Source organism: Tasmannia lanceolata, unplaced genomic scaffold (genome assembly GCF_043159265.1).
Source record: "Tasmannia lanceolata isolate RefF3 unplaced genomic scaffold, GAP_Taslan_0.1 ptg000016l, whole genome shotgun sequence".
In the NCBI taxonomy this organism is placed as follows: domain Eukaryota; kingdom Viridiplantae; phylum Streptophyta; class Magnoliopsida; order Canellales; family Winteraceae; genus Tasmannia; species Tasmannia lanceolata.
This window is the reverse complement of record NW_027518693.1, coordinates 280,017-303,498: the sequence shown is the minus strand read 5'-3', so window position 1 is coordinate 303,498 and position 23,482 is coordinate 280,017. Positions and strand designations below refer to the sequence as shown.

The following is a 23,482-nucleotide window of genomic DNA, read 5'->3' as shown; positions in this document are numbered from 1 at the left end:
AAATCGGGGTTTTGAGAAATTTTCTAGTGTGACTAGCAGTAGGTATGAAAGGCCGAGTTAGAATGAAAAATGATGTGTAGGACCACTAACATTAACAAATTCCAATAAGTTTATTCCCTCGTTCAGATTCATTCTAAACCAATGTCACTGAGAGTGAGTGAGAGAGAGAGATAATCACAATGAAATATCGTTGATGAATCAAATTTGATGTTAATGACAAGCATAACTACATTTAGTACCATATCAACGATGCCAAAATTCAACTTCAAGCTTCGTTGATTTGAGCAAGCCACAAATCTTACGTAGTTTAATGCAAAAAATTGAAATGCTCATTTTTTGACCAATTAGATCGAGATCTTATAACAATGGTACAAGGTGAAGAATCTATACAGAAATTTATGCTTATATGCCTTACTTGTAATGCATTAGCAATGAATGATCTTATATTTAAAAAAGTACATTACGTTTCTTAATATGCCTCAGACAAAATTCAGATAACATTCAGATACATTTCTTAGCATGCCTATTGCAAGACCATTCTTCATAATTTGAGACTAAGATCCATTGATTTTGAGTCCTAAACAAATCTAGATATATTTTTTTATGTCAAACTGGATTGGAAGTTATGAACCATCTATCCCTTCAAGTTAAAAGATAACTCGCATCTCCTATTTCATCCCATGCTAGAGAAAAAATAGAGTAGACTACACTTTAGATTGTCCAAATGTTGATTCGGTCGTAACACAGCCATCCGGTCTCAAAAGGTGACCTTTTTCTCATATTTAGCTTTCAAAATCTCCAACTCCAATGTAAATTTTGCTTGGACGAACTTGAAATATATTAAAACCTGCATGTTATTTTTGGCCCATGCACAATTAGCCTCCTGCTTTTTTGTTAAATTAAACTTAGTTATATTTCCTATCACCTTACAGCAGAGACGAAAAATCCATCCATTGTCACAATGCTTGTCAAGAGCCAGGTTTTGAAGACATACAGCTACTACTGGAAAAAATATCAGTAGTCCCTTTCACCATGTCTATGGGAAGGTAAATGAGAATATGCATGCTTCCAAAATTAGCATAATCTAATTGACTTTAAATGTAACGAAACTTTGGACCCCTCCTGAACTATATTTCTAGAATTGATAAAATTTGTTGCATGAGCATATAATGGCACTGTGGCACATATATAGAGTAACGAGTTCACTTTCATGCATGAACATATAATAGCCTTATTACCTTCCATGAATATAGATCCAATTCAAAATCACTTCTACACCTCTAAATCCATTTGGCTAACATTCAGTTCCACATTAATCAATACATCGACAAAAGAAAGAGCATGCCAATCTTAAAAATGCCATCGCATTCAATCATTGTCTCATTTAGGGCATACATATCTTGCTCAAACATATATAATAGTAACAGCTATAAAAGCTATAGCTGGCATCACTTCTACATATGCCAAGTAGAATCAAAGAGTTTGGCGTAGGTCCAACGCAATTAGTAAATCAAATATCATTTAAGAGTAATGCTAGGGAAACCGGTTTTACAACCAAGCAGGGGACCGAACAAATGTGTTGTTGCCACAGCATCACAAGTGAAAAATAACCAGTCCTTTCGTTTAGGAAAATACCAAAAAGGCAATTTATTTTTTTGCCCACATTTCACATTCTCATCGTTAGCTTCTCCCATCGGTCTTACCATCGGTTACCATATCATTTTCCATCAGTACGAAACCACCAAATAACATAGAAAAACATCCAAGTAAAGTTCCCTTAGATTAACAAAATATAACTGCAAAGTGCAGAACACATGCCAAAGGAACTCCAAAAACTTATAAGTGAAAAAGTTTGCTCACTAGCGGGGAGTTAGATTCTAGGATTCAAACCTTTGACCAAGGAATGTCATCAAAAGTGTCCAGGATAAGGATGCTTATTGGTGGCACTTTGTGAACCATTTGAGAAGTGGATGGGCATAGCATTGTGTTCTAACACACTCATCGCCCTGCCGACAAGGAAGCAGTTGTGTTTCCAATAGAGTTGGATCCTTAGTTCGGGTTGGTGTTTTCGTTGATTGACTTGATTCCCCCACTCATGACCAGCTCATACTGTGAATGTAGTTTGTCTTCTTTTTTCTAATACAATGAAGAAGAAGTTTTCCCAGTAGATTTGGATCCTTAGTTTGGGTTGGTGTTTTTGCTGTTTCCCCCACTCAAGATCAGCTCGGTCTGTGGGTAAATAAAAAGTGAAAGTGATATATCATGAAAATCGAACTATTGGCATTGCCCCATTGTCGTGATCTTCACAATCCTCTACAAATGGCACAAGCTCAAACTAATGTCACTCGAGAAAGTTAATAGGAGCATAAAAAAGAAAAGAAAATTGCATCCTACCAATACGTTTGTCCTCTACTTCCCGATGATTAAAAAGAAAATACATAAACAACCTCTAAACAGGACAACTATCTACTAGAAAATGCATATGGAGGAGCATTATCAACAAGATCGTGAAGCTGTGTCCAATAGCTAGGTCTAAAATTGGGACCTCGCATAATTTGAAAGAAATTAAATAGATCACATGTAAAAAAACAAGAGGGGGGAACGAAAGAAAAGAAAGAAACAAGCATTACCACGACAAAGAGAGATGGGCGAGCCCCAAACAAACAGCATCTCTCCACCCAGTACACACACCGGAAGCCATGATAACAGTCCGATCATCCACCATTGAAACAATACGCAAGAGAAGCTCCAAATCGGCCATCTTTACTCTTCCCACTTCCATGTTTCCTCCCCCACCAACAACTAGGTTACGAAAACACACGTCCAAATGCTCTGTTCCCAACTTTTCTCCATTCATCACGATAATAAGTAGTACAAAACTGCCAATAACAACAAGGATTTCAACTTCCCAGATATAAAGGGGCCGTTTGGACATATGGATTTTACAAGCTAAAACGTCGATTTTATAAGTTAAATTCTGGATTTTATATTCTAAAACCTGGATTTCACAATCCTAAAAAAGTACAATCCATTTCTAAGCTTATAAAATCCGGGCTTTAGCTTATAAAACCCAGCTATAGCTTGTAAATCCAGGATTTTACAGTCCTGGATTATAAAATTTTAGTAGCCAAACGTACTGATAATGCTGGAAAAAAAATCCATCCAAAAAATACAAGAAGGCATGAATTTGCCCTTTATCTTGTTTCTGTACTGAATTAGAGTAAACGCAGGATGTTAAATTTTGAAGCCTGAAAATCAAAAGCAGAGTTTCAAAAAGAGGGAAGATAAAAAAAAAAACCCTAGCTTAATCAGGAAATAAAAACAGAGCTAAAAAAAAAAACCAAGAACTAGTACTTCTTACTGGAAAATCAAAAGCAGAGTATCAAAAAGTGGGAAGATAAAACCCTAACTCAATCAGGAAATTATAAAAAAGAAAAGAAAAAAAGAACTAGTACTTCTTACACTAATAATAAAATCCAATATTTCAAAAAAATATACACAAAAAAAAAAGTTAAAAAAAAAAGGAAAATTACCATAGAAGACTGAGAAACCCAGAAAACAAAAAAACCAAGAGCCAAAAAAAATAAAATGAAATGAAATGCTAAAGGAAGATTGTGTGGGATATAAGATTTTGATTCGGTTGTCCAAAATGGAAACCTCAAAGAAAGAAATGAGTTGGAGTGCAACCAAAGATGGAATCCAAGAGGGTGCACTTCCTCAACACTTAATTTCGATAATACAACTTTCAAGTTTTTTTTCCAAAGTGAGATTTAACTTTAGAATATCAACATATGCTTTGGTATTTCAAGGTCTTTTTTTAGTTTGTCAAGAATGATTCTCCGTATAAACTTTTGCACATGAACATATCATAAATACAAAAAATATTATACAAATAATCAAATTTAAAATCAGCAGCTTACTATTTTAATCTGAATTCTCCGCTCAATAGTTTAACGGTCCACTGCTCAGTTTATAATTGTCCATCACTCAATTTTGTAAAATCTGCATATAAATATATAATTCCAAAAATGATGATTACAATTTCTCATGAAACTAGTTAACCAAATTATAATATGACAAAAATTTCCTCATCAAATTCTTTCTACAGAAGTACCAGAATTCTTGGAAACTAAGTTCAAATGTCAGGGTTAGACAACAAAACAGATTATGTAACTAAACTTAGGTTCAGTCAAATGTTTATCAAGTGATATAGAAAATTCAAGAAATTAGTGTCATTTGAAAGATGTTGTTTTGTAGAATCAAGGTAGTGAAGACATAATTTCCATTTGGTAAAAACAGAAGTAGCTATATAAAAAATACTAGACAGTAGTCAAATTCAGGATGTCATGTACAGATTTCTGACTACCATTCACCAACGGAATTTTCTAGAAAAATTATAATATCCAAATTATCTAAATTTACAATAACACACTCTTAACCATATAAGGATCTACAATAAATAAAAAAAGGATCTACAGGAAGTCAGGAAATAATTTGGGAGTCTAAATCCTTAGAAACATAAGTTTTCTCTATTCTATAAAGGGAAATGATATGAACACTCAAACGTTTTTATAACAGGCGCTCAACTCTCTTATCGTTTAGTATTTTAAGGGCTTTCAGACAGATATTACAGTTTTCAAAAAGCTCTTTCAAGGCCTTTAAATACTAAACGACAGGAGACTTGAGTGCCTCTTATACTTACCCACTTAATTTTATGTCTTTTTCTGCTATGTTTTGTTTCAGTTCTGGATCATGAGCATCCAAGCAGTGAATATCCTCGGTGGTGTAAAAAAATCTGCATTTTCGAACCACCTCTTTTTTATTTTTACAGTTTATGTTTTTTTGCTGTTTTTTAATCGTTAAGGATTGAAAAAACATTATTTGGCCACATGGATTTGTTATTTTATATGCATCTTTCTTTCACCACATGGATTTGTAACTGATATCTGGCCATTTTAAATGCTACGCCATGGTTTATTTACTAAGCATGCCTTCTATTTTGTTATTTTTTGTTATTTTATTACAAATATGCATGCGATTTCTGAGCAAAACCCTTCTCGCCATTACCTTCAATTGCTCTGTCTCACCAAAGTCTTCACTGGAAGAAATTGAATAAAAAAAAATTCTTCTTCATTTTTTTGGGAAAAGAGGGAAGAGAAAGGAAGAAGGATAAAAAATGGTGTAATGTAGTTTTTAGACTCATGGTAGCATTTCTTTTACTCAAGCATTTTCATTATGGGTCATTTGTCTCGAGAGAAGAAACCTATAGAATATAGGGTAGATTTATAGAGAAAATGATAAGATTCTTAAAGGCTAAAACAAAAACATATTTTGATCAATTAGAGCTCCAACTCTAACGTTTTCTCTATAGGAAAATGACCACTCTTTCACTGACATTCAAAACTATTATAATCTATTAGATGTATGAGGACATGCGAAAGGGGAATAACATCTCATCGCCTCGTTCGGATTTTTCTAACACTTCTCCCATAAGTACGGGGAAATGAAATAAGGAGGGTATGGATTAACCATTAAAGTTAAGTTCTTGGATTCTGCCACTATTGCATTTTTTTATTTTGTTGGCTCATTGACGCTTCTTCTTGGATATTTTTAACTTTGTATTCTTTTTTTTTTTTTTTTGATGCGTAAGTTGGGTTAGGCAAGACCTCGACCAGATATATTAGATAATATAATAGAGAAGATATACATGAAGCTTGAAGAGCAACCCCCAACAGCATGGTGGGTGGTGGTGGGGTTACAAGGGAAATGACAGAGCAACTTTGTACTTTTTTGTGGGTTGTTGGGTGGGAATGCTCAAAGTGATACCGATTATTGAATCACATTGACCGTTGTGGGATTTGAGCTTCATACTATGGGACTTGTGATTTAAGTTTGTTACATTTATTTGGCTAAGATAGGTTGTGAAACAATAAAGATGTCAAAAGTGCAATGATTTTCGAAAGTGTATCTCCTTCAATAGCTGGTCCTTGCCTGCAACAAGGTCAGTTATTTTTCTTTATGTGCCACACCTTATCATTTCTGATGTAACTAACAGTTGATATATTTAAACCTGATTTTCTTTCTTTGTTAAGGATATTGGTTACCTGTAGCTTGAATTGGCTTTGCTTCTTTGAATAAATTCACTTACCCATGGATTACTAAGAATTGTTGCTTTGGATCATTTTTATGCTTTGAAATCAGGTAGTTTTCTGTTCGAATTGACGTCTTGGACCTTTCAATAAGTTATTTTTCTGTGGTGTTTGACAATCTTGACTGTGCTGACATTTCTGCACTTACGGCACTGGTTGGAAACTCTTTCTTGGTGGAACATTGGGGCTGGTGTATAACTATTATCTGATTATATAAGCTATGCTCTACAAATATATTGATTGCATTTTGTAAACTTGAAAACTCAATAATTGAATCCACATATTGTCCATCACACCCAACTCTCCCTCTACAATTCTACTTGCCACATGTCCCCTCTCTTATTAATAATTCATGATTTCTTTGTTGCCCCGTGCGAAACGGGGTTTCCTAGTGTGTGTGCGTATGCGTGTGCGTGTGCGTGTGTGTATAATATGGATGTACCCATTATTGGGGTTTTTAAAATAATTTTTTTTAAATTACTTTTTTTTTTAAATTTCTCACTGGACACGGTTTCCAATAATTACTGGCATTTGTGAACGCCGGTGATTAGTCATTGCCCGGCGGTTAATAAACGCTCGTGATTTGTGGGACTTTGTTGGATACAAATTAGTTAGCATTACTTTTTCAAATAAAATACACTCATAGAACCATATATTTTCTCTCAAGAGTAATATTTGCACATAGTGCGTGCAGTTTTCTTGGATATATTAGGAAACATGGGTTGTCATGCGCATGCCCCCATACTATCTAATAGATTCCATAAGAATATTATGCATCTATAATTCAGATTAACTTTATGATCTAACATATAAACACATCTAATCTAATTGACCAAATAGATCTAACAATTTAATATTCTATCTTTAGATCTATGTTTAATCTGATTAATCTATCGTTAGATCTATACCAATCTAACTAATATAATTACATCGATTACTGGAATACAAAACAAATCTTAGAACTTACCTCGTTTGGGTATCTATACAATCTTTTGATAGCCTGGATCTTCATCTACCACTCATAGTTCGATCTGATCTTGCAACACAACTAGATCGCTTCAATCAATGGACAGTAATGGGGAGCTAATGCAGACGCATCTTTTGGAAATTGGAGCCGAAAAAGCAAGCCAAGAAGGTTTAGGAAACCAACTTACCTTAAAGATATATTTTCCTAATTTTCATTCTTATCTTTAGCTAGCCACAGTTAGCATTCCTAAAGTATAGGATATTTTTGAGGAGTTTTATTTGTGTTAAGAATTAAATCAAGTAGTTGTCCTTTTTTTTACGCTATCTTCGTTCAATTCTACACAAGGAAGGAGGGATTGAAGATGATGTTAACCATAGAATAAGAGCAGGTTGAAGTGGAAGCTTGCCTCAGGAGTTCTGTGCGACCGTAGAATCCCTACCAAGTTGAAGGGAAAGTTTTATAAGACAGTAGGCCTGCCATGTTGTACGACTCAGAATGTTGGGCCACTAAGAAGCTGCATGTGCATAAGATGAGTGTAGCGGAGATGCGAATGCTTAGATGAATGTGCGGCCGCACAAGCTTAGATAGAATTAAAAATGAAGACATTCGTAAAAAGGTGGGGGTGGCACCAATTGAGGAGAAGATGAGAGAGCACCGCTTAAGATGGTTTGGACATATCCAACGTAGGCTTTTGGATGCTCCAGTGAGATGAGGCGACTCGTGCCAAGTTGATGGAGTAAAAAGAGGTTGGGGCAGACCGAAAACAACTTGGGTACAAACAATGAGGAAAGACTTGATGGTTAGGAACATAACAGAGAACATGACCTTGGATAAGAGAGAATGGAAGAAATTATCCATGTAGATGAATCCAACTAGTGTCAGGAGTAGACTTGGTTAATTTGAACCGAGGAGATTCTTTCACATTCATCATGAAAATTTTCTAAAGGATTCATTAGCCTACCCCAACTGGTTAGGGACAAAGGCTTAGTTGAGTTGAGTTGAGTATATTTTATAGTAATTACTAATTAATAATAGTTAGGAGTCTTTGGGCCAAAGGGGACTTTATGTTGTTTGTGAATGTGAGAAGTGGAAGAACTTTTGGACATTTTTTTAAGTAATAATACACTTTATCTATCTTTGTGTTGCGAGGTTTCTACCCGCAAAAACCGTAAAATCAAAGTGGTGAATGTTATTTGGGTTTTGGATTTTGCAATTTCTTCTTCTGCTGCTCCACTAATTTAGTATCATAGCTCTCATTGATCCTTGGTGCTTGTTGTGAAGAGGCGACTACTATGGCTAGGAATCATGTGTTCGTATGGAGGCTCCTCATCATGATCACCATATCAATGAAGTCGAAGAATTAAGGAGGCATGTCCATCAACTTATGGAACGTGTGGCACGTTTTGAAACTTTGAATCAGGATGACAATAATCTTGTCTTGGAGGGTGTTGGCACTTTTTATCATCGTGCTCCGTGGGATGAGCCAGGTGAAAAGGAAGTTCATGATCAGACGGATCCTAATTAGGCCTATTGTGATATCGAAATGTGCTTCAAGTGCTCCTGTTTTAGTCATATCGTGACATAATGCCCAGACGGAAGGTATGTAAATTTGGTGGAAGAAGATAAAAGAGGAGAACACTTCTCCAAACATGTAATTTTAACTCAAAGTGGAATGCCGTTCATTGAGATATGTAGTCCCTTACTCCCTTTTATAGAGGTAGAATCTCCTTACGGCAATACATAGCCTACAGGCAAAAAGAGATATTTTTCAGCTTTCACACACAAGTCATACATAATAAATATTCTACAGACAAAAAGAGACATTTTTCAGCTTTTACACACACGTCTTACCTAACTTCAGGTGTTCACATTGGAACTGGTTTCCTTATTTCCATCTTTCACACTTGAAACGCTTTATGTTTTCACACTAGAACACCTTGGGTGTTGACATTGGAAACACCATGAGTGTTCACACTAGAAGCACTTTGGATGTTCACTCTAGGAACACCTTGGGGTGTTCACACTGGACGGGTTTTTTCCCGCCGGAAACCATTTGGATTTTCACACTGAAAACACTTCATTTGGCCTAAATCGACAAGGATCGTCGATCTGAGAGATGCTTCGATCTCCTAAAGATCTTTGGATGACTAGCCTTGTGATAGTATTTGTCAGCAATATCATTGACCCTATCTGAGTATTGATATGCTCAAGGTTTGATCACTGAAATTTGTACTCAATTTTCCTCAAATTTTTCTGTCAGTATACTAAGTTTTCAGAGATTTTATGTTTAGATACTTCTTTTGATAATTAATTTTCCTTAATTTTCCCCATTTGTATACTAATTGAAAATGCAAAAAATAGAATGAGCCAAGACGATTCTTACTCCAATCAACTCGATAGTAGTTGGTTCTTGCTATATGGTAACTGTTCTTACCAATGAATATAGGAAAACAGAAAGATTTTGTCAGTGGAGTCCTAACTATTTAAGTTAGTTTGAAATTTAGGTTTGGCAGGTCTGAAGATTCCATTTTAAATCTGTTTCCCTTAAAATGGGACCACTTTGCATATCAGTTGTGACCTCCTTTAAAGTGTGGACAAAAAAGAAAAGAATAAAATAAAAGAGTAAAAAAAGAAAGCCTACAACAATCATCATGTTTGTAAATTACCTGGTAGAGAATCTGGAGATTGTAAAGAAATATCAAAAGTAAGAAAAATGATAGAAACCACTAACACAATTAGATGGTGACTAAAGCTAGAATAATAGTAGAGAGAGGGACTACCCCCCCCGCCCGCCGCAAAAAAACAAAAAAAAAAAAAAAAAAAAAAATTGCAAACGAACCCTTGTCCCTTTTATATTAGGTTGCATTTCTTCTTAATCTAGATTGTCCATTTCTCTTTTTCTTTGATCTCACGGTTCGTATGGATTGTTTCTCAATGAAGTAACACAAAATGCCTGGAGTACCATTCAAAAGAGAGAAATCTCATCTTTTATCTGAAAGTTGCCCTTTGTTGGGAGTTAGGAAATGCGGTCGGTTTCTACTCGAAAAAAAAAAAAAAAACACCAAAAAACGAAATGCGGGCACCCATGGGTTCACACAATCCAATCCATGTTTTCGCGGGTTGGGTAACCCGCGTGTCAATTTTGGCGGGTCATCAAAGCCAACCCATACCAGCAAATTTGCAGGTGGGTTGGGTCGACGCGAACGGACCACCCATTTGGCTCGGTGGGTTTTTGGATATACCACACGTGCGTCCAGCCCGGTGCCGTTTGGCCGGCCGCGTGCGTGTGGGCCCAAGTTCTCTTTATTTTTCATTTTTTTATTTTCCTTTTAACAGTTCTTTTATATATTTCGTTACCGATTAAATATTACAAAATGTGGCTAAGTGGCCGTTTAGGAAACGTCATTTACGCATTAAAAGGGTGCAACATTTCACCTAGCGGATCTCTCTTTTCTTTTGTATAAATCGGATTTCCAGAGAGAAGAGATATCATCCTTCAGGAAAAGGGCTTTATGTCTTCTTCTTTTGTTCTTCTGATTTTTAGAAGCTCATCTGTACCATTGATTTGTCATAGTGGGGGCGAGATTTGCCTCAAGGACAACGAATTATTTCGCACCTCAACTCGATAAGTCATCTTTTTCCTTGTTTTATTTACAGGTCTAATTTTGCTGGTCTATTACATATGTTGATATTGGTTCATCTACAGTGGAACTTTAAATTAGCGGTATATTTCGGATCCCAAATTACATATTATCCTCTACAGTTGTAACCTCCTTTAGAGGGTGGACAAAAAAGAAAAGAATAAAATAAAAGACTAAAAAAAGAAAGTCTGCAACAATGATCTTGTTTGTAAATTTGCCTGGTAGAGATAGTAAAGAAATAACAAAAGTAAGAAAAATGATTGAAACCCAGTAACGCACATCCAAATCAAATACACGGACCAGGAATTAAAGCAAGCAACATATATGTAATTTTGACACTAGATATTTATTTAGCAATGTTTTGGGGGTCCATTTCCCAAAAACAAAACAAAAGAAATAAAGAAAGATGGGAAAAGAGGATGTTCAATAGATGGTGACTAAAGTGGGAATAATAGTAGAGAGAGAGGGAAAGGGATATAGAGAGAGGGAGTACCCCTCGGGACTGGCGTAAAGGCCCTTTAGAGACCAGTCCCATCCCATACCAAGTTGTGTCCCACCTATTCCCATACATAGGCTGGCTCCAATTCATGACAGTAGCATCACCATTTTAAACTAAACTCCATTTCTTCCGTGTGGGTAAGTAAAATAAATTTTACGTTCATTTTTAGGTAATAAAAATGGGCTTACGTTTTGTTTTATTTTTATTCAGCAATGTTTTGGGGGTCCATTTCCAAAAAACAAAACAAAACAAATAAAGAAAGATGGGAGAAGAGGATGCTCAATAGATGGTGATTAAAGCTAGAATAATAGTAGAGAGAGAGGGGGGGAAAGGGACATAGAGAGAGGGAGTACCCCTCAGGACCGGCGTAATGGCCCTTTAGAGACCTGTCCCATCCCACACCAAGCTGGGTCCCACCTAATTTCGTACCTCGGCTGACTCTAATTCAGGACCGTAGCATCACCATTTTTATCTAGACTTCATTTCTTCCATGCGTGTAAGTAAAATAAATCTTAGCTCATTTTTGGTAGAAAAAAATGGGCTTACGTTTTGTTTTATTCCCATTTTTAGGTAGAAAAAATGGGCTTACCCAGTGAACCCATCTCTATGTGTATGGCTAGAATGGGTGCTTGATCTGTGCTTCTTGATCAAGGATGAGGAGAAAGGAACATCATTTAAGATTTCTCCAAGCCAGTGATTCATTCTAAAATAGGGGCTTACACCATATAAAAACTCCAAAATTATAGAAATGCTATGGTGTAAGCCCGTATAGTCCAATATTTTTCAAAAAGAACTGTACGGCTTGAACCATAGGATGATCCAGGTCATCCATTTGATGGCCCACAACATAAATACGTTGTGCCCCAAAAATCATTCCTGTGGGATGATCCCAACGCTCCGATCTATAGAGATTCCCATAGTATGAAGTTCCTCTAATGATCATAGGGCTAGGGTTATTCTATGAAAATGATATTTTTTTGGCACGCCCTATTTACATTATAGCCCATCAAATGGATGGTTTGGATCATAAGAGTGTAAGTCGTGCAATATTTTTGAAAAATACCAGACTATAGTTGGTTCCCCCAAATGAAAATCCACTCCAAAAAATTTAAAATATGGCAAAACCTAAGAAACTAGTACAAATTGAGTGACCCCATTGTGATAAATTGAAAGCCTAGATAGGCCTTTAAGATCGTGATTTATAAACCATATGAAATCCAAATTAAGGCCTATTAGATGGAGGGTTCCGATCAATCAAGGATGGGAGCACCTAACCCGGAAGGGTGTGGCTCTTTGGCGTAAAGTCATGGGTTTGCTCCCCAGTGACGAGCGTTCAACTCCCCCTTGCTAACCCGATGCGCGTGGTTTCTGGTTGATCGCGCGCATCCGTAGGGAAATCGTCCTACCCCGGGGTGGGGACACCCTTCGTTACCAAAAAAAAAAGAAGAGATGGGAGCACCTCGATCACTTGTGAGTTGTGACAGGATTTAAAATTTTGGTTTCGGTACCGGTTTCGGCCCCTGGAATTTTGAAATTTCGGTCGAAATCTGGCACATAACCCGAAACGAATATTTTATTCCATATTAAATTTCGGTAGAAATTTTTGACCGAAATTCCAAAATTTCAGCCGAAATAAATGACCGTTTCGGTTTTGATGCATTTCGGATTTCGGTCGAAATTTAAAACCATGGTTGTGACCTCCTAAAGGATGTACAAAAAAAAGGGAAAAAATGAAAGTGTCAAAAAAGAAAGTCTACAACAATGATAATGTCAGATATAGTAAAGAAAAATCAAAGGTAAGAAAAAGTAACACCCATAGAAATCAAATACGTGGCCAACCCCTGTCCCATCCCACACAAAGCATGGTCCAATATTTTTCAAAAACAATACTGTACGGCTTACACAATTGGATGATCCAAACCGTCCATTTGAAGGGCCACAACGTAAGTACATTAAGCACAAAAAATCATTTCCATAGGATGATCCCAACCTACCAATCTATAGAGGTTCCCATAATATGAAGTTCCTCTAATGATCATAGGGCTAGGATCATCCTATGGAAATGTTTTTTTTGGCACACCCTATTTACATTGTAGCACATCAAATGGACGGTTTGGATCATACTAGAGTGTAATCCGTACAGTAATTTTTCAAAAATACTTGACTATACGGGCTTACACCATATAAAAACTCCACTCCTAAAAATTTTGATAGTAAGGCAAAACCTAAGTTAGAAACTTGTACAAATCGGGGCGACCCCATTGTGATAAATGGAAAGCCTAGATAGTCCTTTAAGAAATCATGATCCAAATTAAGGCCTATTAGATGGAGGGTTCCGATTCTCGGTCTCCATCCCATGTGGTTGTTGCATATGATGCAACTAAGGATCTCAAAGAGCACGAGCTTCAGTTGGCAATTGATCATATAAGGATGAGAGGGGACATACTTATTAGAGGTGACACTCTTCTCGTACTTGGCATTTTGCAAAGTGTACCACCCCCAAGTGAGTGCTCTTATTGTAAGGAACACTTGATTGAAAGTTAAATCTTTCTTATTATTGTCCTAGGTTTTCTAGTCAGAATGCTAAACTCAAGCTAAAGATTTCTAATTAAAATGTTTTACAGGTTAAGATATGTTATCAACTTTCTTTTCTCTATTATTATTATTATTATTTTAATTTTTTCATACTTGTAGTTCCTCTCACATATGCCCCCCATGCTTCTCTGTGTAAGAATTGTAGCAATTAGCAGCTTGTATGGGTTGACTGATAATGTCATAGCTATGTATGATGCTTTCCTTAGATACATTTCTAGGGTTCTTGATGATCGATTCTATTGCTGTGGTGATTTGCCATCGATGTTAATAGCCAAAGACATTTCAGCCGATGGGATAGTTTTTGTTACTGCTTTTATTTTCTCAAACTGTCAGCATGGTTATTTTTTGTAACAAGCACAACTGAACACCTGGTTTAAATTATTTGCTTGGCACATTCTTAATTCCAGAGGTAGGATAAACATGAATTTTATCTTAAACACTTCAAAATAAACCAGCCATCTATGTGTGAGAAATTTATTATAGTGCCGATCCATATTTAATATTTGTGCTGCAATTAATATTACTTAGCTTAGAGTGGAACAAAAACTGTCAAGATCTATTTTACGGAGTATTAGTTTCTTTGGGAACAATCGGTCAATTATCAGTGCTCTATAGGTAGCCTAACCCCTATTTAGCCACATAAACACATCGATTATGGTTATATGATGACATTTTAGATTGTCCAATGCTTCTTGGATTATAATTATGCATAATTTGATAACCATCTAATATTAAAAAACATTCAACTAATACAAATGCATCATTTGATTTATATTTGCTATTTTATTGATGAATATGCTTGCAGTTTATGCTAAACACCGTATCTTGCATGAAATTGTGAAACAAGCAATTACTCCAAAAGCTTAAGCCGTTTGAGATGGCATTATTTAATCTTTTATACTTTAACACTCCCTCTCACATGTGGCCCTTCTTTTTAGGGCTGTCCTACATGTGACACATGTGGCCCTCTTTTGGGTTGGCCGTCACATGTGGATTTTTTAATATCAAGGAGTTTTGAACCCAGAACCTGTTTTTTTTATGCCATGTGAAACAACCAATTACTCCAAAAGCTTAAGCCGTTGGGGATTGCGTTAGTTAATCTTTTATTCTGTAACAGAAATAAAGTACATTCATGCTCATGCACTGAGTAAAATGCCTAATAAGCTTGTATATTTGCCTAGTACCTTTGTTTTGTTGTTGATGACCCCATTCACTACAAAAGTCCATGCATATGAAGATGATACCACTGCAATGATTGGCCTAATTAGATAGAAGCATTGTGTCCAATTTTTGCAATTCCAAACTATGCTTTTTACCCCTGTATAAATTAAGTTACTTTACATATGAAACAAATGAACGAATGCTTAGTTGTGCGGTGGTGATGAGTTAGCTACACCATTCATTTCTCACCCCGCACAAAGAAATCTGTAACTTTTGAAGATGCACCATCCTTTTTTTTTTCTTTTTAGAATTCTAATATCCTAGTACTTGTGACTGAAACTTCTATAGATAATTGGAGGTTACTGTAACATGCGCTGTATTTTATTCATGTGGACTAGTGTCGTAGGTGAACGCATAAATCCCTCAAAGGAATCTAACCTTGCTTAACTGCTTGATTAACTTGAAATGACACTAATTATGAAAAAAATAGTAACACACTCCAGTCATGGACCTAACTAATTCAATTGCCATGATGTTGTTCCAATTTTGATTCAATGACATATTATTTCTTTGATGTTAAGATCTAGTAATTCTTTAATTATGCTTAGGTATGCATTGACGTCAAAATTACTGCTCGAACTCCTATGAAGAAAATTATCTCGAAAGAGATTGTATCTTGTAAAGCAACTTGGGTTTCCTTTTCATTTATTAAGGTTTGTGTTATTAGTCACATAGGGTGCATTCCTTTCTACAATTCTTTCCATGCATCAATCCAAAATGTGTAGTAACTTCATTTTTTTTCTCCTTATTGTTTGTTCTATTTTCGCATTGAACAATTCCTATTGGTCGAACTTTTGGTGCATTATGTCATATGTTCTTTTGATGCATCAACATTTCTAATTGGATTTTGATAGTTGCATTTGTACCTATACCAATTTCTAATGTTTATTGGATTTTGTGCCTACAAAATATGTTGATGTGATTAAGGATATGTATGATGGAGCAGTAACTAGTGTCGAAACCACAGATGGCACGTCTAGTGAGTTTCCAATTACAATAGGATTGCACTAAGGATCGGCTCTAAGCCCTTATCTTTTTACGCTAGTTATGGATGAACTTACGGAGGGTATCCAAGATGAGGTACCATGGTGTATGTTATTTGCAGATGACATAGTATTAATTGACGAAACCAAAACAGGAGTAAATGGTAAGTTAGAGTTATGGAGAACTACTTTGGAATCCAAAGGTTTTAGACTAAGTAGGACTAAGATAGAGTATATGAAGTGCAACTTTAGTAATGTAAGGAGGCGGGACGAGGATGTAGTAAATATGACTGGACAGGAGGTACCTAAGAGGGATATCTTTCGCTATCTTGTTTCAATTCTACATAAGGAAGGAGAGATTGAAGAGGATGTTAACCATAGAATAAGAGCAGGTTAGCTGAAGTGGAAGCTTGCCTCAGGAGTTCTGTGCGATAGTAAAATCCCTACCAAGTTGAAGGGAAAGTTTTATAAGACAGCTGTGAGGCCAGCCATGTTGCATGGCTCAGAATGTTGGGCCACCAAGAAGCAGTATGTACATAAGATGAGTGTAGCAGAGATGCGAATGCTTAGATGGATGTGCGGCCATACTAGGTTAGATCGAATTAAAAATGAAGACATCCGTAAAAAGGTGGGGGTGGCACCAATTGAGGAGAAGATGAGAGAGCACCGCCTAAGATGGTTTGGGCATATCCAACGTAGGTCCTTGGATGCGCCAGTGAGAAGAAGTGACTTGTGCCAAGTTGATGGAGTAAAAAGAGGTAGGGCAGACCGAAAACAACTTGGGTAGAAATAGTGAGGAAAAACTTGAGGGCTAGGGACATAATAGATAACATGACCTTGGATATGATAGAATGGAAGAAAATGATCCATGTAGACGAACCCAAATAGTGTCAGGAGTAGAATTAGTCATTTTGAACCGGGTAGACCCTTTCACCTTCTTCTTGAAAATTTTCTAAAGGATTCATTAGCCGACCCCAACTAGTTTGGGGCAAAGGCTTAGTTGAGTTGAGTTGAGCATTGGTGTTGTGTTTTCCTTTTTTATTTTATAAAGTTGAGAACTAATCTTGTCATTATTCGCAGAAAATATATATTTGATAATGCCTTAGTTTAAAATTTAACTATCTATATGTTGTTGTGGTTTCATAGATTAGGAGCCGAAGAGATATTGACATTCATATTTTGGAGTTGATAGTTAAAGATCTGCAAGTTGGAAATTGGAATATACCTACATGAAGGAGGCTTTAGTATTGATTTTATTTGCTAGTATCAATGGCAAATTTGTTGAGAGATGTGATGTTACTAGTCTTTTGCGAGCATTAAGTCATTTCGTCCAATTTTACCTATTTCATTTAATGAAGCGCATTTTTGTAATTTATTATACATTCCAACTTAGATTAATAAATTATGAGTATTGTGACAGTGTGGCCTCGCAACCATGTGGTACTCGTGCAACACTCTTACATTAGCCCTGAATCAGCTACCCCAAATGGCCTAGCTGAATACCTAAGGCAAGTAGGACACTTAGACGCTACCAGAAGGAAGCGCACAAGAATAGAATGATGCTATGATTTGGCCGACACTTCTAATTTATTGCCGACTCACATGTCCTTCCGTGTCCGACACGACACGCGTGTCCACACGTGTCCACACTCATTTGGACACTTTTACTTGTATTGCCGGAAGTGTTAGACTTAATGCGGGTGTGTGGACATGTTTTTGTATTGTGTCAAGTGTGGCATTCTGATTTTTTATTGAATATTGTGTTTGCCTCATTTGGACAACTCGTATCCATGTCGAAATTGGACACACGAATCCATATCCACAAATCATGATTACATATACTTTCTATTTTAGCCGTGTCCCCGTTTCTAAAGTTTGAGGGTCTGCTTTGTCCGTGTCCACAAATCATAGAATGAATGCCTTTTATTACTCTCGGGAAAAATGCTTACATATTCAAAGGTCTCGAGGTTCATAAATGATTTGAGAATATGGAGGCCTGACATAATTTATAGGGTATCCCCTCATACAAATTATTGGGATCTTGCAAGTTGGCATTCATCCAATGGTCTAGGACCTTCCTAGAATTTTTTAGGCTATCTAGAATTCTCCATACATGTCTCTACCAAGAGACTACAAGAATATAGTAGAATACCTACAACTACCTACAAGTTTCTAGATACTTCTAAACTTCTCCAAGAGTCTTCTACACCTTTCTATAGTTTTGAAATACTCTCCACTTCTTTAAGCCTTGCTTGAGCATCCTTAAGGCCTATAGAAGTAGTCATGGTGAGCCAAATTTTAACCCCGTGAAATGTCCATCCTCCTCCCTCCTCCAACTTGATTTTGTTGACATCCTCGCTGCAACTTCATTGTATTGATTCCTTAGACACCTCCTTCGCTCTTCCAATGAAGTGCTTGAAAGCATCCAATCCCTGTAGCTCATGCACATCTTTGTAGGCCTATCGCTTAATTGTAATGTTGAGAGCCTCCCAACCATCCGTGTGTATGAGAACCATACATGGGAACCTATCATCCATGATGGTCACCGCTAATTGCCTTTGTTGCGCACAGAAATTCCATGCCTAATATTACCTGGTAGTCATTCAATGGAATTGTCGCAAGGTTGATTACACCATTCCATCCACTGATGTTGAGCTCCACTCCTTTGGCTTCCCCACCGATGGGCTTGGCCTCCAAGTTGATGGCTTTTTCCGACATTGTCTCCATCTCAAGTTGAAGGCCTAACCACTTGGCCTTGTCCTTCGATACAAAGTTGTGAGTTGTGCCTGTGTCCAGCAAGGCCCTTGTAACCTTGCCGTTGATGTGCACGTACTTGTGCATCCAAGCTTTTAGGTTTCAATTTCAATGGAAGCATGTTGATTTCAGATGAAAATTTCGGTGAAAATCTTGTACAATCACAAAAATATATGCAGACATATGCAAATGATGGTCATTAAAGATAAAGGGGGTGTTCGGCAACCATTCTCATTCTTTACAGTAAAATCGGGCGGAAATGGGTAGATGAGAATCTAGGAAGTGACTCCGAGTCGCTCCGTAGAATCTCATCAATTTAGGGCTATAAAATAGGAAAAGATAGAAACAGGCTTGGTGGGCCGAATTTGCCGAACGAGATTTTCTTCATTTTAATAGCGCACGTCATTCTCCACGCCTAAAAAATAGGAAAACCTACTTTTAGAATGGTTGCCGAGCACGTTCGAAACTTTAGGAAGTTCTAGAATAAGCACAAATACACTCTACAAAACCATCACATAAGCAAAATCGCAACCTATAAGGGGTTTACAACATCTAACAACTAGTGGGATACATTGTCGTGTATGCCTGATAATACTGTACGTGCCAAATTCCACATGTATTTCTAGCATTTTCAAAGGTTTCATCTTAAATATCCATCATTTGCCTATATTTTCGTATGTTTTTTTTCTAAATTTATAAGATTTTGATTTCTAGCATTTCCAAGGGTTTCATCTTAAATATCCATCATTTGACTATATTTTCGTATGTTTTTTTCTAAATTTATAAGATTTCACTGATATTTCTGACTAAAATCGACATATGCCAAAGTTTTGACCAAAATACTATAATATGTGTACTTAAAGAAGGGTTTGTCCTTCTCTGCCATGTCTGGAAGGTCAAGTGTGAGTGTTGTGAACTCCTTCACATACTTACAAATTGACCTCGTGTGCTTGAGGCACACTGGTCTCTTTTGAGCGAAGTATTCTATGTTCTTAGGAAGGAATTGACGGGTCAATTCCTTCTTGAGATCTTCTCATGGTCTGATGGTGCATAGTCCCCTTGCTATGTCACCATGTCACCTACGCCACCATAGCTTGGAGTCATCAATGAGGTATAGGGTGGTCGTGTACACCTTGTCTTCCTCATCCTCAATCCTAATAGCCTCAAGGTACTGTTCCAAATTTTGCAAGAGGTTCCCCATCTCCTTGGCATTTGAATGGCAATCATCCTGCCATTTTTAACTCCCCTATAACACTTACGCTCAAGAATTCATACCTTATTGGCGTCTCTAATGATTACTCAACTGTTCAATACTCATCTCTGACATAGTGACCTTCAAAGTTGCCATTGTTCTTCTCTCGTCTATGAACACAAGTCTTTGATACCATTTATCACCAGGCCTAATCCTTAGCCTCACACCCCTGCGACACTTCTGCTACACTCCAACATTAGTCCGGAGTTAGTCTACCTCAAATGGCCTAGTCTTGTACCAAAGGCAAGTAGGACACTTAGGCCCTCCTAGAAACTTCTACGCCGTTTAGAATTCTCCGTACATGTCTCTACCAAGAGACTACAAGATTACATTAGAATTCCTACAAATATCTAGACACTTCTGTCTGTCTTGAAGAGTCTTCTATACGTTTATGGAGTTTTGGAATGTTCTCCGCTTTGTCAAGGCTGCTTTGACCCTCCTTTATGAGACTAAAAAGAGATGTGGTCAGCCAAATTGGTTCCTTGTGATATTAGGCTGCCAAGTTTCAAAAGGTTTTCCAAACATCTTTCTCTTATTTTGTTATTTTCCTGTTCAGTAACAGAGCAAAAAAGTCTAGAGATAGGTTTTGTATGACACATGTTGAAAATACCACATCTTGATCAAACACATCGAGAGCTATTCGGTAGGGGTTGATTGTTGAATCTGAAACTTTTTCCTAGACCTAGATGTGTGATATTCTTTTGAAAATTAGCTTTAAAGGCTTACTTCTAGCCTATTTCACAACAAGTATCGTCTATAAAATATAACTTGGCATGTAACATGCAGGGTCACATGCATAGATGCTTAAATGTATACATCAGAATTGCATCTACAATATGAAAGTATGTCACAACAAAAATATTGACAATTGTGAAATTGGATTTGATGGTTGACCACTTTTGAAAACGGAAGATGCATATTATTAACCATTGTGCTTTGTGTGGAGGCCGGCTTATATGTATATCACATTTTCCTTCACTGCAGGCTCGCAAGAGAAGTCTGGAGTTGCATCCTTATGAGGTTTGGGATATCTTCGGTTTTCCGTTCGAGGCTAGCCAACCTCTTGGTTAATTGGGCTTGTGCCCCATGGAGGGGGGAGGGAAGGATTTTGTTGTGAGTAGTATTGCTGGTCATTGTATGGGTTATTTACTTATTTGGAAGGAAATAAACAATATGTTTTTAGAAGCTTGGCCAAAAATCCTTTATATATTTATGTGAAGGCTATTGCTCACCATTGCATGGGTGAAGCCTCCCTTGCTTCAGGTTCATCTCATGCTCCGATCTGAGGCGTTGCTGGAGAGAGATTTGCTCTAGTGGTGACAGGGAGGTTCTATCTCTGCAGTGGATTCCTCCTGACCCAATATTGACGAAGCTTAATTTCAATGGTTCGAGTTTAGGCAATCCGGGGCTTGTAGGCAAAGGTGGAGTTCTCAGGGACGAGAGGGGTCAAACTAGATGGTCTTTCTTTGGTCCTCTTGGGATTACAGATTCCAATGAAGTGGAATTGATGCCTATTCTTCAGGGCATCCATATTAGCAAGAGGAGAGACCTGGCCAAGTTGATATTATTTGTTAAATGCCATCAAGTGGCTAGATGGGAACCATCATCATTCCTAGGGATTCGATTATATGGTCGATGAGATAGTGGTGGATTTCCCAGTTCATTTCCAGCAAGTTAGATCGGCCAATAGAGATGTTTACATGTTAGCCCGTGCGGGACTTGGAAAGGAGTCTTTGCAGACTTTTGATTTCCTCCCACCTTGAGTTCCCTTGTTTCTTGTTGCAATCCTCTTTGTTTTTGTGGTTTCTTCTCTTTGTTTTTGACTATTTCTCGGCAAGGGAAATCTCAGGATATATTAAAAAAAAAAAAAAATCGGGATTATATCGGGGAAAAACAAGAAAAATAAAATTATTTGAAAAATATAAATATATAAATTTTAAGAAAAAATATAAAATAAAAATAACGGGACAATATCGTGATATTATTGCGATATTTTATGATAAAAATGAAAATATCTCTATATTTTTAAAATCTCGGGATTATTTTGGGATTTTGTCGTTTAATCAAAATGTCGCGATCAAAATGTGATATTTTGAAATTATCGGAGATATTTGTGACATAGCTCGGTTGTGGGGTTCCTCCTTTCTTTCCGTAATAAAATTCTTTATCTTTCATAAAATGTGACATCCAAAATATACCTCTAAAAGTAGTCATCAGTTACGTTCTTGTGTGCTGGTGCTTGTAATACCATAATTGATTAATTGTGAAGTTTCAGTATATGCAAATGCCCATGCTCTAAAATTTCACGTAGATAACAATAAATGTACTAAATAATCATGAAGACATATGTCATATTACTGGAAATTGGTAGCTGAGTTAATACTACTATAATTGACTCATGTTGTCTCAAGAGATTGATTGATCAGTGTATTATGTGGTGATGAATAGGGGGTTGAACAAGATGTGGTTGTGTGCCAATTGTCGCATCTGTACCATTTACCCAAGTTTCTCTGACTTTGCTGGTAAGGTCCTCAATCATAGACCTCAAATATTAAGTGGTTGCTTGATATTGCAAACAAAGTTATAGCATATAGGAGTTATTCTCTTCCCATGAACTCTAGCCAATTTCCTCCCGTCGACATCAGAACATCGCCTTGGTTTGACTCAAAGTTTTAACAGATTCTGCCATAGTAAAGTCACAATGAAAAAAAAAAATTTAAGAGGCTTGATTCAAATTGATTCAGCTCCAATAGAACAAGAATTCCATCAGAATTTAGAGTAGAAAATGGAAAACAAATAATCAAACAGCAGCTGTTATTGTTTTTGTAGCACTAAAAAACTCGGAATATATAGAACTACAATCTCTTCTCTTCTCCATCTCTCATCCAGAATAGTTTTTAATGGTACCGCTTCCCAAATCGAATAGAACTTAATACAGGAAAAAATTTGAAAGGAAAACAACAGAACCGTTCTGATTCTGATATTCTCTCGAACCAACACAATAATGTTTTTCGACATCAATATGTGGAACAGCCAATCCTTTGCACTGGCTGTGGGCTGAGGACTATATTGTATGCCAAGGAGTCAATGAAATTCGAATTATCCGAAATTCAAGCTGCAACATCTGACTTCTCAAAAGAGAACCTGGTGGGAGAAGGTGGATTTGGCCGTGTATATAAAGGACGACTTAAAGAGGGACAAGTTATTGCTGCCAAGCTATGGAAAGAAGAAAGTGGCGGGACAGCGATATACTGAATTTCATTTTGATGTACATGTTCTGAGCCTTGCACGCCATAAAAATATTGTTATGCTCTCGGGTTATTGTTCCCAAGAGAACCACACTATTTTGGTGTACGAGTATATCTGCAACATGCAAATCTCTGGAGTCACACTTATTAAGTTTTTTGGTTTTTAAACAGGC

General features: G+C 36.8%; 2 long non-coding RNA genes across 2 annotated transcripts in view; one reads left to right on the top strand and one right to left on the bottom strand.

Moving 5' to 3' along the window:
- The window catches only part of LOC143848259 (uncharacterized), a 70,152-nt gene extending 65,340 nt beyond the window's left edge, over positions 1-4,812 (top strand). Inside the window, exon 7 of the long non-coding RNA XR_013235351.1 lies at positions 4,797-4,812. This is a non-coding gene — a long non-coding RNA (uncharacterized LOC143848259). The remainder of the gene's footprint in view (positions 1-4,796) is intronic.
- Positions 2,384-4,515, bottom strand: LOC143849113 (uncharacterized). Its single transcript, XR_013235564.1, has 2 exons — positions 3,921-4,515; positions 2,384-2,879 (listed from the first exon to the last, which is right to left on the bottom strand). It is a non-coding gene; the product is annotated as an uncharacterized LOC143849113 (long non-coding RNA).
- Positions 4,813-23,482: the final 18,670 nt, after the last annotated feature.